This window comes from Labrus bergylta, chromosome 11, assembly GCF_963930695.1.
Source record: "Labrus bergylta chromosome 11, fLabBer1.1, whole genome shotgun sequence".
Lineage (NCBI taxonomy): Eukaryota > Metazoa > Chordata > Actinopteri > Labriformes > Labridae > Labrus > Labrus bergylta.
Window position 1 is genome coordinate 28,301,806 of NC_089205.1, and position 20,404 is coordinate 28,322,209.

Genomic DNA, 20,404 nt, shown 5'->3' on the forward strand with positions numbered 1-20,404 from the left:
TTTGCCCCCCTTTATCTTTATAGACACATCACAGCTCGAGTCAGATGACACTTCTGATACCTCTGCATCTACCAGAACCTCCATCCCTAAACAGCAAGACCTTCATCCAGAAGCAGGAAGAGGAATCAGAGGAAGCAGAGGGACATGAAGGAGGGATTCATGCTAGCAGATGCGTCACCGTCAGGAGATGGAGGAGCGACTGCAGCAACAGACAAGAAACATGTTTCTGCAGCTTCTTGATGCCAAAGTGGCTTCTCTCCAGAGACCCTCACCATCAGCAGGGTCAGTCCACTACTCCTCTTCCCATGAGGACTCTACAGACTGTAACCTTTGAGGTGAAGCTTTGAGTTGTACTGTGGATAGCATTCTGCTGGTTTCCTGCACATTGCAATTTCTCCAAAGAGTGCTTTTATATTTTTGAATCTATTTTATATTTGCTTTTTTTGTTGACTATATTTTTTAAATGTCTCTTTATTTTCCATCTATTGCACTCTGTTGGTTGTATTTTTTTAAATGACTAACATTTCACTCAGAAGATTTTGGCAAAGATCTGTTGTCTGTAGTAAGTAGTAAAACTCATTCCTTTATTTATTCATAAAATAGACATGATTAGACAGAAATGAATTCTCAGTTTTTTAACTTCTCATCATCCATGTATCTTTAGTTTATCTGATTCACTTGGAAGTTTTTAATTAGTAGTGTTTTTGCTCACACATTTTCTGCATTCTCACTGTATACAGATGATTCATTTTTATTTTTACACATTTGTGTACTTATTATTTCCTGCATCTTAATTATTATATTTGGTGATATTTTCCTTCTAAAACTAGCATGATTTTGAAAGTAGCATTCCCTCAGTGCTCCGTCTGCACCCTCCGCCTCCCCTCTGTGCTCCCTCTAAAGCCACGCCCCCTCACTTACATGAACGAGCGCCGTCCCTCCAGAAGTGGACCTCAGCTCATCTCTCGCATTGTGTAGACTACGTCGTCTCACAGTATAAACTCAGTCATCGGTGACGAGCTTTGAGTGTGGGCTAGAGCACTCAAGAGGTAGAGAACGAGCAGGGAGACAGGGAGGCGTGTGATTGGTTCATCAGATTGGTACCTTGTTTTTACAGACTCTGAATATTGTCTATTTTGTTATTTGTGTAAATTCATTTTCTTTTCTGTCTCGTCTTCACCCAGTCTGTCCATCTCCATCCCTGACCCTCTTTTTCTCCCCACCCTGTTCCCTTCATCATTAGAGAGTCTCTCTCTCTCTCTCTCTCTCTCTCTCTCTCTCTCTCTCTCTCTCTCTCTCTCTCTCTCTCTCTCTCTCTCTCTCTCTCTCTCTCTCTCTCTCTCTCTCTCTCTCTCTCCAATGTGTCAATACTGAGAGTGTTTGCGTTCTCCTGCAGACTCCTCCTGTCAGTCTGCTTGTCCAAACCCCGGGGAGAACGGACTGGATTAATAACAACCTGCTCCAGCCTGTCGTCTCCTGCAGGGTGGAGGGAGGGAGGGAGGGAGGGAGAGAGGGAGGGAGAGAGAGAGGGAGAGAGGGAGAGAGATGGAAGATGCATAAGAAGAAAAAGAATGAGGGAAGAGAGGAAGGTGGGTCGGTGAGAGAGATGTTGAGTCAGATATGACATGATGGAGAGGTGAAGAATAGAAGACAGGGAAGGTGATTTTGAAGGTGAGTGAGGGAGAGAGGAGACGAGTTAAAGGATGCAGACAGGAGGAGGAGGAGTTTTATTAAGTGAGACAGGATGGAGCGAGGCATCAGGAGGCCTGTAAAGAGCTCTCTGGTGGGAACAACCTGGTGGAGTGTTAATTAGAAAATTATTTTCTCCTCCCCGTCTTCATTAGCACCCTGCTCTGCCTCCTTTATGTCTCCCTTTCCCCCTACACATCTCCATCCTTCTGTCTTCTATTCTATTAAAAGGAAGTGTCACCTTCACTTCACTCTGTGTCACCAACCTCCCTGTTCTCAGTCCTCGTCTCTCCGAATAAACTCAGAAAATCAGAAATAAAAACGTCTCACTTTATCTGCTCGTATGTCAGATCAGATCTCATCCCTGCTGCTCGAGCAGGAGCGACCATCACTCAATTAAAAGAGGGAGATTTGCCCGGGGACCACCTGCTAAGCTCCACTAATGAATCGTTATACAACCGGCCCATGAGAGGCTCTGTTTGCTGATCGGTCTTTGATATGAAAGAAAAATATCTGTGAGATAAAGTTCACTGTGAATGCAGGGAGTTGATCCCATGTGTCGTCCAATGTGATTTGGTCTTATTTAGTTTTATATATTTGTGTATTTCAAAGTTTACATTTCCTTGTTTTAATGTCTCCTTACTCCCTGGTGTTAATTGTTTCCCTTCTGTGTTCATGATTTGGTCTGTTTTAGTTTTGTTTTTCAGAGTTTAGATTTCTTTATCTTGTTTCACCCTTCTGCATGACTTCTGTCAGAGGGAGGAGCAACACACCCGTGGAGGATCATCATCAGAGGTGGTGGAGAGCTGGCATGCAGGAGGTCTGTGAAGCTCCTCGCTGGTTAGCGTTATAAATATAGAGGCTTTTTTTTCTTGAGTTTGAGAAGAAGTCCCTGAAACTGAGAAACAGACTCAAACAAAAACTGAAGAAAAGGTCTCAGGACACTTAGAGGACTACACACTGTTTTTTTAGAGTATTAACACTTCAACAGCAGGATGTGTCCGTGTTCTGGTTGGATGGCAGTCTTACTAAATCTATCTGCCCATTACCCCTTAATGTAGAAAAACTTCCATTTGAATTTGAACCCCTCATGAACTCTCTCAGCCATTAATAAATACACAAAACCAATCCGGTTATGTAACAGGCGGTCGGCCTGATTAAAGTAACAACCTGCTCCTTACTCGCTGCCAGAAAGTTGCACACACTTTGAGGAATTATCCCTGTGATGCAAATGTAAACATACACTGACCTTCTCTTACAAGTAGTGTATTGGGAAGTCTGTTAGTGAGTTTCTATTAGAGTGTGTGTGTGTGTGTGTGTGTATCACAGGCCGCAGGTGGAACTCTCAAAATGACACATTGTCCACTTCACCGTCGCACTGATCAGCATCAAACTAGAGAAGTTTGCTGAAGTCGGTTAATCATGAGGTTTACTTTTTAAGCGTGAAAGCTCTTAATCCTCTAAATGGTGCCTGAAGGGTTTTGCAGAAAAGTGTTTTTTTAGGAGGAAAAGGTCGTAAACCTCCAACTCTGGAGGTATAATAATAATAATAATAATACTTTATTTGTATAGCACTTTTCTATACAACCAACAAAGTGCTTTACAGCAGAAAATAAAAGCAGAAAGACAATTAAACAACAGGACGAGAGGAAACAAGCAGACAACAAAATCAGACTAATAAAATAAACACAAGAACAATTACCGATGTAAATCAAGGGACTGAATCTGCAAGTCTGATCTCCTCTGGCAGGCTGTTCCAAAGTCTGGGGGCTCTAACAGCAAAGGCCCTGTCCCCTTTAGTTTTTAGCCTGGACTTTGGAACAGCCAGTAGGGCTCTGCCAGAGGATCTCAGACTGCGTATTGGTTCATAAGGGGTTAAAAGCTCAGAACTATAAGAAGGGGCCAGCCCATGTTGTGCCTTAAAAGAATCTTAAAATCAGTTCTGAAATCAACAGGGAGCCAGTGAAGGGATGCTAATATTTGCGTGATATAAGCCGGGCTGCTGCTTATGATCTTCACTCTCAACCTGAAAAGTCGGTCACATGCTCGATGTCTGAGAAGTTTAAAGTTTGCTTTCTGGTTTGAGAGGATTCAATCAGTCACTTCTCTAAAACTCAACAAGTTAGCAGGCACACTAACCTCCTTCTGAATCTCTCTGCTGCTCACATGCTCGTCCCGGTCGTTGAGTTCGGGTAGCAGCACATGAGCCACGCTGCAAATCACAATCAAACAGCTGCAGCTCTTTTTTTCATGTTTTTTTTCTCCCAGAGAGTTCTTTCATTCCTGCCTTTGATCAAAACACCGAACCTCCAACTTCTCTTTCATGTGCGGCCCCTCACTCTAATGCATGTCCATATGGATCCTGTATGTCTGTGTGTGTTCATTTCAGCCTGTGTGCCTGAAGCATGTCTCAGTAACTGAGTGTCAAAGTCAACTCTCCTTGTGGCATTATAACAGAAATATTCTTCTCATGCACTCAGTTATCACGCACACGCACAGGACCCAAGTGCAGAATAACCAAAAATACTTAATTAAACAAAAAGGCCAAAGGCAACCAAAACTTACTTACAAAAGTTCAACAAAAGACACAGGGATCATAAACAGGGAGCCACAGAGGAGCACGAGCAAAAACAGACATACCAACGAACGACATACAAACTACATCCAATGAACTGACACAGAAGGGAAGAAACACTGAGACTAAATAGAAAAGGGGTAATCAGACACAGGTGAGACTAACAACACAGGTGAAGACAATCAGGGCAACCAACACTGGAGGGAAACACACCGAAGAAGGAATGAACACAAGACAAGAAACACTGAGGACAACTACAAAATAAATACATGAAACACTGAAGACACACAGAACTCAAGAATGAACAAAACACACGAGAACATGAAGAAACACTAAACACTGAAAAACAAAACTAAAAAAGACCAAATCATGAGACCTTGTTGTTAACCCTGGACATTTTCTTCTTTTTTTTTTTTTTTTATTATTATTTTTATTGACATTTTTATGGCATCACAATACAATCAAAAGGGAAAACCCACAACCCAATCCATTTTTCATATCCACCCCCACACCCACCCAAACACACACACACTCACAACCAGAGAGGAGGTACACATATTACAAATAGTTCCTCTAAACTCTGTTCCAAGGACACAAAAGCATAAATATCATTATTATACATCATCCATGTGTTAGAGTTACATCCAAGCTGTCCGCAAGAGAAATGTCCATCAATAAAACAAGAAAAAAAGATAAATCCATACAGGTACAAACGCTGTCAGGGTAAGTCCAAATGTTGTAAGAAGGGACCCCAAGATTCTTTCCATTTATGTTTACATTTCAAATCAGTAGCTCACAATTTCTCTGGACATTTTCTTCTTAAAGAACATTGTTTCTCAGAGGTCGTGGAGTCATGCTGTTTTTGTTCTTATGTTCATATTCATTTAATAATTGTTTATGTAAATTAGCAGCACTTGACCAAGTTTACAAAGATGTGTTTCATGTGTTGGCTGCAGTTTTAGTTTACTTTCTAATGTTAAACCTAAAGTCAGGATAACGTTTCCAAAGATCCCCTGGAAACATTTTCTGCTGTTGCTTTAAATCGCTGCAAAAAGGAATTTCAAAAAAGAATGAACTGGTGTGTTTTTAAACTCTAAGAGCAGTGATGTGTTGTGTTCATGTGACTGGCTGTTTGTCAAACTGGACGTTGTTATTCTCACACGACTGTGGTGTGTGTGTTTGGAGGTGTGGATCGTTTTATTAACTGACATTATTTTGTGATTACAGACAGCGAACACAACTTGAGTGTTGTCATCATTGGTGGGATGACACATTCAGCACAGCAGTAGACTCTGGACTTTAAAAAGGCCGGTTGTTTGTTGAGATGTCAAATTTGATTGAGTGTGTTTGATGCATGCCCTCTCCTGCTGTGTCAAGGTCGTCGGTCTCTGCAGGTGCATCATGGGAGCACAACAACCGTCAGATCCATCCTGGTGTTCAGTGACAGGAAGTGGAGCTTCATGATGAGCAAACAAACAAGTCAGCAGGTCGAAGCAGCAGAAGCTGTTGTCACTGTGCAGTGCAGTGGGACGGCACAGCGCTGACCAAACACCAAAATAACTCAACCACCGTGGTTAAGACGAAACAACAGAGGAGTGTTAAAGGGACAGATTGAGGACAGAGAGCTCAGCTGACATTTTTGCTGCAGCCGGGAACAAAAAGTTTAAACAAGTCGTGGTGACACAAAGTGAATGTTGGTTCTCCTACAAGAGGCAGAAATTAAGTGCCTGCTCACTTGCTTTAAGCCATCCAGCTGGATATGAACGCCAGCATTATGTAATGAGATTAGCAAAGTGGAGATGACCTCAAAAGGAAAAATATACAAAACTAAAACTGGCAAGCCATTTATGTGTGTGTGTGTGTGTGTGTGTGTGTGTGTGTGTGTGTGTGTGTGTGTGTGTGTGTGTGTGTGTGTGTGTGTGTGTGTGTGTGTGTGTGTGTGTGTGTGTGTCCCAAGTTGCCTTCACGTGCGGAAGACTTCTTCAAGCACCTTCTCACACACAATTTCCCAGTTTGTTCTATTCTATTCTATTCTATTCTATTCTTTCTATACCTATAAGGGGAGTCTTGGATGGAGATGTGTCATCTGCCATCTTTTTCCCTCACTCCCACAAAGCCAGGGACAGAGCCTTCTCCATAGCTGCCCCCTCCCTCTGGAACTCACTCCCCACACACATTCAACACTGCACCGACCCTCCTACTTTCAAATCACTTTTCAAAACTCACCTCTTTAAACAAGCTTTTAATGTATGATTGTGATGTATTTTCTGTTTTCTGTAGTTTACCTTTATGTTGTTATCTTTATGATTTGTTTGTAATACTGTGATGTCCGTTAGTCTGTCCTTCTGTGCTATTCTTTATGTTTTAACCATTGTAAAGTGTCTTTGAGTTTTTAAAAGCGCTTATAAATGAAATGCATTATTATTATTATTATTCTTAAAAAAGCAGCATGATCCAACCTCTCACTCCAATCATTTCCATTCCCTCCATGTTAAATTAACAGTCTGAACAGATGATGTAAAGCAGAGCCACGGCTGTTTACGTTGACATTAACACATGCTTTAAAGGTGACATATCCTCTTCCTCCTCTTCAGTGTAAATAAGTCTCAGAGCTCCTCAAAACATGTGTGTGAAGTTTCTTGTTCTAAATCCACTCTGATCCTGTATTTGATCATGTCTATAAACCCCTCTATTTCAGCCCTGCTCAGAACAGGCTGTTTCTGTGTCTGTACCTTTAAATATGTAAATGAGCTGTGTCTGACCACGCCCCCTCTCTGGAAGGGCTCAGGTGTACTCGGTGCTTTCTCGCTCCATGTCCTATTGTTTACGGTGAGAAGGCAGACTCAGAGGGCAGAACGAACACCTAGCTGTGGGAGTGTCACCCACCTGGGGGAGGGGTTACTGCCCTTTGTGATGTCATGAAGGGAAAATCTCCAAACGGCCTGTTTGAACACACATTTTCTGAAAAGTGGAGCAGGCAAAAGACGGAGAAGATGGACTTTTCTCATCATTGGGGGGTTTGTAGACAGACTAGAGACACATATTAGTGTTAGAGGAACATGGTAAAATATATTTAGCATAAAATGTGACCTTTAAGATGTACCCAACAGTCTTTTAGCTGTATAGAAATGATAACTTTTGGCTCTTTTTCACATGTGACGCTGACATGGCTTGAACTGTAGAAACATTTTGGAAATGTAATTTTGTATTTAATGTAATTGGGACATGAAATATCAGTGTTGCAAAGTTTTAACGGGGCATAGAGTTGACTGTCATATTCAATGCTGTGGCTACGCTGGATTTCCCCCCCGAGGGCAGCGTATAAAGAGTGAATAAGAGGGGACTAAAACTGGACCCCTGAGGGATTATACATTACAGGCTGTGAGGACACTAAGATACACATTACTGCTGCCCATCACACGCAGTGGAGGGCACGTATACAGGTACACACAGATTTCTTTATATGAAAATATATTACAGTAAAAAGCTGATTTGTTCTTCAAAGATATAAAAGCTCATTCTAGATAACCTTCTGCTGTCCGAGCTAACAAACACTCCCTAGATTAAAAAATGAATATGTGACAATTTTAAGGGATTATATTCTTGGAGATGTCGATTTAAAACATGAGAAAATTAAATATAAATTAGAACGAGTTTTCTCTACACGGGCAGCACGACTTGCTCTGCTGTCAAATGAAGACACATAAATCCACTTCCTGTTACAACACTGACTCACGCAACCTGCTCATCATGCACACTCTGCAGAGTCGGAGCGACTTGTAGAGACACGCGAGGGGAGTACGTTGAGTAGTACATTCATGATATAATGACATTCCCTTCCAGGAAATGAACTGCTTCAAAGCGCCATGTTCACATCCTATTATCTGTGTTTGCGGAGCTCATTATCAGCTCATCAGCTCGTCCTGAATATGTAAGAGTCGCAGAATGTCATCAACACAGTGCCTCAGTGAAAGCTGTTTGCCAATCAGAACATTTCTGTTTTTATTACTCGTAAACTTAAACATGCATGAAGTTCAACACAAAGTTTGAGAGGAGGATATTTGGAGAGGTCGGGATGGAAACTGACATCAAAAACATGATGACAGGGAGGACATATATGCATTCATCAGGTTTGTAAATGAACAGTTAACATGCACCTTTTAAGTTGTGATTTGATTGACAGCTTACATTGGAAACAGTATTTGAACAATTTAGTTAAAATTCAAAAAAATGTAAATGCTAGTTTTGCAAATATGTTGGCAGAACAAAATGGACTAAAACAAGAAAACTGCCTCATTTCCCAGCGAGCCCTTATTGACTCCATGCTTCCTCTCCCTGACACTTCCTGTCAGGGGTCTTATGTGTATTCAAACACAATAATCAACATTTCATAAGTGTTGCTTCATAAACAATGCAGCACTCAGCTGTCCTACCATCTCTCTACTCTCTCCTGAACAAGTTTGTACAAGAAGAAACATGGCCGACACTGATCTAAGTGAGGTTAATGCAACAGAACATCTCAAACAAAAGCTCTTTTTTCCACCAAAGGTCACCAGAACTTTGAGTTCTGGGGAGTTCTCTTCTCGGTGATAAATTGTTCTTGTGCTCCATTGTTGTCAGCATTTCCATCACGGCCTGAAGTCCTGGGAAGATTATGCAAATCAGGCCAATGACGTAGGAGAATCTACAAAAGTAACTGCACTACACCGCCAGTCCAGTAGGTGGCAGCAAGAAGAAGTGGAAGTCCATTTAACACTACAGTTAGCCTGTTAGCATGGATGAGGTTCTGCTTGTTCTGTTTTTGAGCATGCTGAATTGCATCACAAAAAGTCCATCTCCAAACACATTTATTGGACCATATTCTGGCGGCGGCCATGTTGCAGTGACATCACCCTCAGTGTGGGAAACCTATCGTTATTGTCGTTTCTTACTGTTCTGCTGTACTGTTCATTTCAAAACTTCCCGATTGATGGGAAAGTACAAACACAATATTCGCTGAAAGTCCTGAGTCACAAAGGGCCATGCCCGTAAAAAACAACGAGTTAGATAAGCCTGTTAGCTACCTCTAATGTTAGCATTTAGCAACATTAGCTCTGAGCAGTGAAGAAGAAACAAAAATAGGATATAGAGGGAGTAAATAATTTCTCCTTTTATCATTACATCCATTGTACACCAGTGGAATTGGACAAGTTTTCTTTAGCCAACTAGCTGCAGGGCTACTGTGTTTGATCCAAACCATCTGTCACAATACAACCTTGCTGGCTAACAGACTAGCTAGCTATCTAAAGCCATATGTCACCTTGACTGTTTCCAGCTCCCTGTTAGCCTTCGTTGAGCAAACATATGTCCTGTAAATGATCCATTAACTCAATCACACATCATTCTCTTCCACTGCTTACAGATTTTCCCCATGAATAATAATCCTCATACAGCCCAGAACTGTCTCACTTACACACCTCGTTTGACTCAACCCTCTGGCTAAAATCAAACTTGACCAATTAGCTAATCTACTGTTACATATTTGGCTAACAACAGTCACTTACAGCATGTTTAAATCAAAAGGTTAAAGGTCAAATTTCTTGAATACAATTTCACACGCTGCTCACTCGTCTAGAAAACACAGCTATCCTGCTTAGTGGCAAATAATTATGTTATTGTCTACCCACAAGGCTAGCGTTTAGTAGCCATGTAATTTACATTTCTGGAGGATATCACACAACCACTTAGCCTTAGCTGCATTTTGTTTGTGGGGGCCATTAGCGGCCATGTGTTAGGGTGGATAGTAATGGTGTTGTCTCTACCCTGTAGCTTTAACAGAGCCTGGATCTGTTGAAGGTGGTTCAGGCTTTGATGGCCATGTGTGACACCAGAGCTTTACTGTCCAGCCTCCCCAAGCTGTCACCGGAGTAACTGGATGAAGCTGCCAAGTGGGAGTTTCCAATTTGGCAACTTTGCAGATGTCCTGGCTCTTGCTGCCCATCAGTCTACATGGTTGAGTTTTGGTGGCCATGTGGTAGGGTAGCTAGTATTGTCACTACCTTGCTAGCTTGCATATACTGTACAGAGCCTGGGTCTGTTGTAGGTAGAAAAACTGTTTTTTTTTGCAGTGGCAACCAAGGACCATGTGGTTGTGTATGTATCTTATGAGCAGGGCTTAGGGGAATAACTGGGACGAGGGGTCTCTTCCCTGAATGCTTATCCTTTCATTAGGGCACCTTGTGTTTATTTCAAAGAGGGATAATTTCCCCAGAAGGGGATGGAAATCATTAAGTGTCAAATACATAAAATATAGAAAAAGCTTTATCCTTGACGATCTGTTTGCCTCCACAGCTCTGTGCTTCATGGGGTTATATTTTTAAAACAGCCACATTAGCTTAATTAATTGGTTTTGCCAGGCCTAAAGATCGTCAGGAATATAGTTTAATGATGAAAGAAGTACTTTATCAGTGCTAATCAAATACTAATGGTCACATAGTTAAACTGTTGAATGTAAAAAGTGAATCTAAACATAAATATTTCACATTTCAAAACACATAATCCAGATTAAACCTGGTCATAACAAATCAGTGTAATAGGGGCTCGCTCAGAGGCGGTTCAGCACACAGACATTAACGCTGATCAGATTCATCCGGTCTGTTTTGGGGGAAGAGACTCAGAGACTGCTCAGTCACATGAACCGCTCCTCCAACCTCTGAGGTCATCGCACTGAGACGTTGGAACATCGCCGTCCTGGTCAGTGAAGCAAAAAGTCGTCAGACCGTTAGCCCATGCTCGGTCCACAGAGACGAGAGGGGAACGGACGGCCTGTTACGCTGCCGTCCAGTGAAAAAGACGAGAAAGACGTCTGAGCGGCGAGGCAGAGCGGAGGCCATCACACCGCAGGGACGAGCTCCTCGTTAGGTCAGCTCATTAGAGCACCTCATTAGGACACGTCCTGCGCCATTAATTTGGCCGGCTGGCCAGACAGAGATAAATGGAAGAAGTTAGCTTGGTTAGAGGAAGGGATGGTTTCTCTCTAAATCTATTACAAGTCTGTGTGTGTGTGTGTGTGTGTGTGTGTGTGTGTGTGTGTGTGTGTGTGTGTGTGTGTGTGTGTGTACATCCTGTCTCACAAACACTGAAGACCTCATTCTAGGCCCCATTAGGTGATCCCTGGTGGCAAACGGAAAGAAGACAGAGAAGAGGAGAGGGAGCAAGACTGATAATCAGACACATTTATCCAGTTTGACATCAACTTGATCAAACTGGAGAATTAAACACCTGATGAGAAACACAGATGATGTCAGCTATGTCCTCAAACAAAATCCTAAATCTGAATATTTCAGACTAATTTATATTTGTTAAATTTTTTGTTTTGATTTCTGGAAACAGTTTTTTTAACACTTGAAACTATCATGAACATTTTCAGAGGGAGCTGCATGTGTGAACACAAATGGCCGCATTTTTCATTCCGACTTTTCCTTCCAGCTTCAAGTCAAGGCACTGGTCTCTTATGGCCATTTTAGATCTTTAATTATTAACTCCTTTACTTCTGATTGCACATGTTTTAATTGATTTTGTTTTTTATTTTTATTACGTTTTATTATCTGTTTGTTGGTTTTTAACTGATTTTGTTTATCTATGATGTGTATATATATATATATATATATATGTGTGTATGTATACAGTATATGCATATGCTTATGTGTGTATGTGTACATATATATGTTTATGTATGTTTGTTATTTTTCATTGTTTATCCTGCTCGACGTCATCGTAAATGAGGGCTATGCTCTCAGTGATTTTCGAGTGTAAATAAAGACATCATCTGCATGAAGTCGAGGTGAGTCGATGTGCGAACACAGAGGGTAATATTTAGGCTGGGAGGCTCTGGAAAGAGCAACCTCCCAAATCATCAAGATTTCTGTTTAAGATTCAAATCAGACAACAGTTATTCTTTGGCTGAGCTGCTGTTTAATTCATCTAACTGCAGGAGCTGCCACGTTCCAGATATACGACTGTTTGGCTCTGAGCGAGTGTGAAAATAAGGAGAGGAATCAGACCAATGCACAGATGAAAAAAGGATTTTTAAAAATGTTCCTCGGAGGTACAAGAACCATAGACGTTCACAACATGTGACCTCTCTATTGCTCAGACTGTAGGTTCTGCATCGCCAAACTAGTGCATTTATCAGAGAGAGAAACAGGCTGACATTTCTCTCTGACACCGGGGTGACAAGTGTCGTAAATCAGATGAAGTGATCCTGCAGTTCCACTCTTTAACATGCTGTACCCAAGTGGAAATGTCACCAGGATAATGAGCATTTTACAGAAAGTAGTCTCTGTCTCTCACCTTCTCTGAGGGGAGATGTTCTCAGAGGATCCCCAATAGGTGAGGTGGGAAACAACGTGGAGACAGAGAGACTTTCCTCCACTGATGGCTGGTAAGGTTTAAATGTTTTAAGACATTTACAGACTCCTATTTGTGCCACTTTCAAGTGTTTAGTGTGACATCCAGAAGTGAAGCTGTTTGTCTTCAGGTCACAGAGGGAACGGTGCAACATGGCCCATTGTCTGGGAGGATGTTATCATTATTTATAACAGACCTTGGTTGCCTAGGAGACGGGGCCTGTTCAGAACTATAAGGACAACATGTGGAGTATCTGGTCACCCTGAGAGTGAGCATGCTTTGGAGGCTTTTCAAAGATATAACAAGCATCCGTTTTTGACAGATAGCATTAGCATTAGCCCCCTCAATCAGATGAAAGTATTTAAAATAGGACTTCTACTTCCTGCCCACTATTCTTTATCATGCTGCACCGTAAAGAAAATAACGTTATTGGTGTTAAAAGCCAAAACAAAGCATGCATACTGTCTATCCAATCGACACATGAATATGACATCATGGCGAGACTGCCAGTTTGTCTTTCTCCTCAGATGAGATCGTTGTTCTTCAGTATTTTACACCATCGTTATCTAAAGATGTGAAAGGTGTAGAAGCAGAGTGTAACCCCCGAATGAACTTGTAAAGAAGACGACGAAGGAGCAAAGAGAAATAAGATAAAAAGGGTATAAAAAGAGGAGACAGGTGGAAGGGATTTCTTCAGGGATTATTATGTGTGTATATATTTTTAAATTCAGCATCAATCATGTGGGTTGCCTCTCTCTTTAACTTTTTGTCAGCTCGGTGAAAACTAACATCAGCGCTCATTCTTTCTGCAGAGAAAGCAAATGGGTGTCATTTATACTTGAAAAGCTGTCACCTCCAAAGTGTGTTTATACACGACTATAAAGTGCTTCTTCAAAAGGCTGCCTGGGTTATAGTCACTGATCATGTCTTTACTTTACCTTCTGTGTCACACATCCTTAAACTCAGGGACGCTTAGCTAAGGTTCCAGAAAGATGGGTTTTGTTTAAGTTCTGAAGTCGGCCTCTTGGGAGCTTCACGGCAGAATTAACTTTCTTTGTTTTCCACCAAATGATCATCAGCCCCAAACATGCTGTCTGTCCTTTATGGGAAAATACTTCTGGAAGTCCATTTCTGCCAATTAAAAAAATAAAAATGAAAACTTGGCTTTGTTGAGATTTTTTTTCTGACCATAAAAATGGTCTAAATTATGAGATAAAAAGTTGACATTAAGAGATAATAAAGTCATAATAATGATATAGAACCCTAACCTTTTTGACCAAGACTTCAAACAAATAGTCCGACCTGCACAGCGGGGGTTATCTGAGGTGACAGGAAGTAGATTCCCAAAGTCAAAATGCAGGTAAATGTTGTGCATTTTAAGTGCTCCTATGAATATTCTTGTGGCAAAAAAATGCAGGATTCCCCCTAAAGCAAAAGTGTGTTATTACAAAAGTGCACTCTGAGATTAATTTCTGTTAAATTTAGAAACAACCTTGCACCTTTAATGTTTGCACTGACTGTTATTTAATGTCTGTTTTTTGATAATTTTGCACTATCTTTCCTTTTAAACATTGCTGTTCATATATGAACAACACAACTTCAGAAAGTCAACACTTTATATATATAAATATATATATATATATATATATATATATATATATATATATATATATATATATATATATATATTTTTTTTTTTTTTTTTTCAGGTCTAATTACAGATTTTCTTTTTAGGTTTATAGGTTCTTGTTTAAATTACACATATATTTTTATTCCTGCACGGTTTATGTACATTTCTTGTACAAGTCTTTTTTTTTTTAATAGCACAGTTTAAGTTTGTTTCATCTAGAGGTATTCTTTAAATCTTTTTTTCAGGTTAATATATATGTATGTGAGGGGGGCGTCGGTTTTATGGTTAATTTGTAACAAATGTTTCATGTCATGTCTTTGTAACCTGCTACTGGATGCTTTGAATTTCCCTCGGGATCAATAAAGTATCTATCTATCTATCTCTCTATCTATCTATCTTGAACCGGAGTGTGATCTGGCCATCTTGGCCAACATGAACTTTTTCCAATATGACACGAGGCACTCAGCCAGCAGAGGGGGGATTTAAGACAACTGGGTGTTACATGGGGAGAATCTGGGGAGGCAGGAGATGAGGGCGAGATGCGGTGCTTTCTGGATGAGTTGTTGTGACTGAGGCGAGTATTTTGGGACTTGAGTTGAGGGAGTCGCCGCAGCACAGACGAGAGTTGGACTGATTCCCCCGTGGAAACTGTCTTTTCAGATGTTTTTTCGGCTCTATAAACTCTGCAGTGGCTCAGGCAGCAGAGTGAGTGTGAGGAGCTGCTGCTGTATAATGCAAACTCCCATAAAACAGGTCATGGAGTGTCTCATCCAAACTCAGGCGCCCTGTTGTGAGGGTTCATCACCCGCCTCCTGCATAATGCATCCAGCCACTCTGCCCCCCCCCCCCGAAAGACAACAACACACACAAAGAGACATCGGCAGGCCCGCAGAGAGACGGAGGCTCATTCTGTCTGCTCTCTCATGTCATGAATACCACTTAGAGGAGGGGCTACATCTCTGCTTTGATGATAATGAATTTTTGTGTATGACCCCCAGACCCTCTCTTTGGTTAACAAGCCAATTATGTGAAAAGGAAAAGCTCAAACTGTGATTTGTACGCTCTGTAAACTCTCTCTCTCTCTCTCTCTCTCTCTCTCTCTCCCTCTCTCTCTCTCTCTCTCTCTCTCTCTCTCTCTCTTTTCACTGCGTGCCACTCAGACTTTTTCTGTCACTTTCTGTTTCTCACTTTTTTTTTTTCCTCTCCAGGAGCCAGATGCATCAGAAAAAAAAGTCTATAGTTTCACAGCTGAAAGTGTGTGAGGAAGTTCAGTATAAAGACAGTTCAAGCAGAGGTGCAGTGCAAGAATTATTGTTTAATGTGAATCAGCTGAGAAAGGCTGCTTACTTCAGTTAGTTCTGGAAGCTGCGATTCATCACCGCCAGCAGCCAGATGTTTAAACGATAAATTAACCTGAATTAAGAGAACTGGATTTGTGCCCCCCTTGCACATGCTGGATTAAAGAAATCAGACGTGTTGCGATGATAACCTAAGGCCTGTAAAATAAAGCATGATAGGTGTTTACCAGGGGAACTTCAGGGTTAACTCACTTGTTTAAAAACTCATTTCATTAGAAAGTACATTAGTAGACTTGTCCGAAATGTACTGGATAATAAGATGTGTTATTTTCTAATATAGCAGTCCATGAAAGATTACATACTTAGACGGACGGACGGATGGGGGGGGTGGTAGTGTGTTTAAAACTGAATACAATATGGACTTATGTATTTTTACATTCTATGGCTTTAGATCAGAACCAGCCCTGATGTCCCGACATGTTTGTGTGTGTGTGTGTTGTCTGGGAGAGCAGTCCTTGAGCACACATTAGTCAGTCAGTTTGTTTCTCTTTCAGTAAATGGAGATAAAATACTTCAGCGGCGAAATGATGACGATCAATTTCACAGTTATCGACTTTACAACGAGCCGCCTCGAGGCAACAATGTGCTCGCAGCAAATATGCAGTCAATAGAAACAGAATAGAAATCTTTTAGGTACATAATCATCCTCTCAGGTGGGAGGAAAGTGCGTGTGTGTGTGTGTGTGTGTGTGTGTGTGTGTTTGTGTGTGTGTTTGTGTGTGTAAGGGCAGCTAAAAGTGACCCACTTTCTTTCTTTTTTTTTCCCAGCATGCATTAGCAAGTGTCTGTGCTTCAATCCACTGACTTTAAATAAGCCATTCTGAAGGGGTCTCTAGGCTCCACCACACTCCTTATTCTTTATGTTCTCTGAGAGTTATTGTTCTCTGAAGTCATCCATCATCTCTGTTCTGGCTGTGAGACTTTTATAATCTGTGTGAATGTGTCAGGAAAAAAAAGAAGTTGATAAAAGGCTTGTTTGTGCAAAAAAAATGCATTCACAAGCCGAGCTGAATGACTGAGACGCTGTTCTGTTACACCGAGAGAAGAGAATGCAGAAAGCAGCACATCAAATCAGAGAGAGTGCGACACAGAAGATCTGTTTTTGATGGGAAAATACCGAGGTGTCTAATTGAATATCCTCTAAAATACAGAGGATTGTTCATTACACAAAGTTATCAGCAGCACACAAACGACATGAGTCAGCAGCCTCAGGCGAGCGCTGTCGTTCAGTTTCATTTAGCATTATGAAAAGTTGTTAAAGAAGGTGTCAAATGATGGAGAAAAGTATCTCTTCCCCCCTGCACTGTTTACTTTTTTTATGCTGCACACTCACAGGGTTCTTTCTGAGGAGAAAAGTGAAAACAATGAGGAGTGAACGGAGGCTGGAAGAAGATAAAGAAACACACATGGAGTTATTAAAAACACGTCTGTCAGAGAGCTTCAGCAGGAGAATCCAAGAGGCGGATTCATTTCTCTTTAAATTCAAAGATAACACAGTTTTTTCATCCCTCAGAAAGACGCCGCTTCATCAGAGATTTGAGACAAGAGAAGTCATCGCTGTACAAACAAACAGACGAGGTAGAGAAGAGAAGTTTGCTGCTTTTATCTAAAAGAAGCGTGAGACAAAGGTTGAGAGGAAGGAAGGGTAGGGGAAGTATGAGAGGGTGAGGGGGGGATGAATTTTAAAAAGCACTTTATTAAAGCGGGTTGTACTTGAGCAGGCACATTAAGACAGAATGCATATATAAGACAGACAAAAAGGCACTCTGCATGAAACATTCACAAGACAACAAAAAAGTAGAACCGGCTTAAAAGCAAGCGATGAAGTGCCATCATCATTTGAGATTCTGTGTGTGTGTGTGTGTGTGTGTGTGTGTGTGTGTGTGTGTGTGTGTGTGTGTGTGTGTGTGTGTGTGTGTGTGTGTGTGTGATTGTGAACAAAATAAAAGTTTTAAAGAAAAAGTTCCCCATCTTCAGAAAGAAGATTAAAAACTTTCAACAGAAATGTTCCGGCCTTTGTGTTGCAAAAAATTCTGCCTACTCTCATCACAATGCTTCACATGTTGGTGAATCTGATTTTAGTGATTTTGACATACACAACATCACTGGGCCGTATGTATAAGGACACACAGATAGGACAAGCAAACATTATCTATATAATGTCTAGTGAAGACAAACCACACAGCCAGCTGACCGAGCCCAGGTTTCAGTGAGAGCTCAGGTCTGTGGAATCAATACTACATTACTTACTAGATACTACAAACCTTGCACGCTCATGCACACTCACTCATTAATCCCTTTTTGCACAATTATTTGCACATACTAGGGGTGCAGAAATGCTCAATTTTGCTAAATGTCTCCCTGTAAGGTTGTTCCGTTTTGTAGTTATTCAAAGAATAATCATCTAAAATTCCAAAATATAGGAAAACATCTAGTTCTGCTGCTCTGTCCTGGATGGTCAAACGTCTTTGGTTTGGCGGGGGGTAAAGCGGTTATCACAAAGTGAAAGTCCTTATTTTTCTGTGGACTTAAAAGACAATTTGAACTGAACTTTAAATCATATTGCATATTTTGTGTGTTTGGGACTTTTTGTTCATTGTGAATTCATAAAGGGGTAAATTAAAGGGATATTTTTAGCAGCGTACGGATCAATAACGGACGCATTTCAGCACAGAGCCTTTATCAGCGCTTTGTTTGTCATCTTTTGTCTTTTTGCGCTCGTGCACCTGAAGTTTTATTTCTGTTTGAGTGTGCTCCTTTTTCTCTGTTTTGAATTTGTCCCATCATAGAACCCACAATGCAACAAGAAACATTCACAAAAATGTGGACTACAAAACGATTATTATTAATAGTTATTACATTTTATTTGTAACCGATTATTATTTAATGAACGAGTACTCGTTTGCACCTCTAATTCATACCAAGATGGAGGACAACAGCAGAGCTTTTATAGAAGCAGGACATGATGGTAGTTAACTGTGTCAGCCTGAAGGACAGAAATATAACACAAAGTCCTGTGTGAGCAGCTGTGAAGGCTCTGCTTCTCTCATCAGCAGGTGTGAAAGTCCACCAGGTGAGCCACACGTCCAATTAGGTCAGTGCAGGGAAGGTGAAGGAACACCAGCTGATGCCTGTTGGGTTCTATAAGAGTATAAGACATGTCATGGTTCTTTTCTTTTTTTAACTTTTATTCACCACAACGTGCATACACACACTCACACAATAAAAAAAAAGAGATACAAACAAGAGGGGGACTGTGGTACGATACAGTTTTGCAAGCAGATTTAGACAAAAGCAAACAAACAAACAAACAAAACAAAAGGAAAAGGGTCAGTAAATAAAAATGAATGAATTAGAAAGAGGGACAAAAATAAGTAAATGAGCAAACAGGACAAAGAAAAACATGGAGGACAGTATAGTAACAAAATGATGTAAAATAAAACTGGTGGGATAGGTTGTACACATGGTGACGATTTTTGGTGTTATTTGTTTGTTTTTTGTTTTTGTTTTTCACTTTGTACAGGTGCTAACATGACGATTGCCAAATACATGGTTCAGGGTTCTGATACTGTAGCTGAACAGACTCCTCAACTCTACCTGTATATGCAGGTTTTTTATTGTCTTTAAATCAGTGTATATATATATATACTGAACAGAACACTCACATCACCTGGCTCATAGCAGCAGTTTCATCACACTGCAGTCTCTAATAAGGCTTACACATTCACAGAACTCTCCTGGAAAACTCAGAATGAGTTATTTCCTGGAGGAGCTGTATGTGTGAATGCAAACAGCCACATTCTTCACTCTGACTTCACTCTGAGTTTCTCCTGCCAGACCCCTCCAGTCTAACAGGGACAGTCTCCAGCTGTGAGGAGCATCATGTGAACAGCCAGGAGACGAGAATCTCCTGAAATGATCTCGATATTTTCAGGAGTGCATTTGTAAAAAAACAACTTAATACTGCAATAATCTCAATGAACCTTCTTAAGAGGAATCAGCGGCTAACACTGCGTTGCTTTCTTTAATGTTTCCCCGGTGCAGAGAAAAGCTCCCATGACGACGCCCATTAACTGACCCAACACCAGCAGCATCAATCAGCCTCATTATCCTGACCGCTGTGCGCCTCCTGAAGGACAAATAACATCTAACTGCTGGTGGAGGAAACTCAGCCTCTGAAGCCGTTTAATACTCATCTGTTCCAACACTAACACTCCCAGCACTGACTTCAGGGCCCAAAAGATGCAAGACTAAAAATACTCACACCGAGGGAACACCCTCACAGAAAGCAGAAAAAGGAGACGGCCTGAATCAAACAGTGTCTTTACATGCTTTACTCAGCTGATGTTTGAACGGCTCTATTCAAACGGTTTGAACATGATTTAAGGTTTGAGATGATCAGTCGTCCACAGTTTGCTTCATCGTGTGTCTTCCTGAACCCGTCATTATTCTGCACTTAGGTAAAAAGAGGGTTTTTGTCTTTCTTTCACTAATCACTGTTATTTTTGGGCAGTGCTGAGGCCCGGAGTCAGTAACTATATGCTCTTGAGAAATAGTGCCAGGATTGATTTTGTTTTGCTGAAACATTTTGTTTTCCTCAAGGCAAAGTGGACCAATACCCACAAAGAAGAAAACGACCCCTTAAATATGAAAATACATCTTATAGAAGACATACGGCCTGAAGAAATAAAGGACCATATTTTCCAAAACTTGTCTGTGTAGGACGCTAGCTCAGCTTCTAGTCTCAGCTTGTAATAAACTGTCA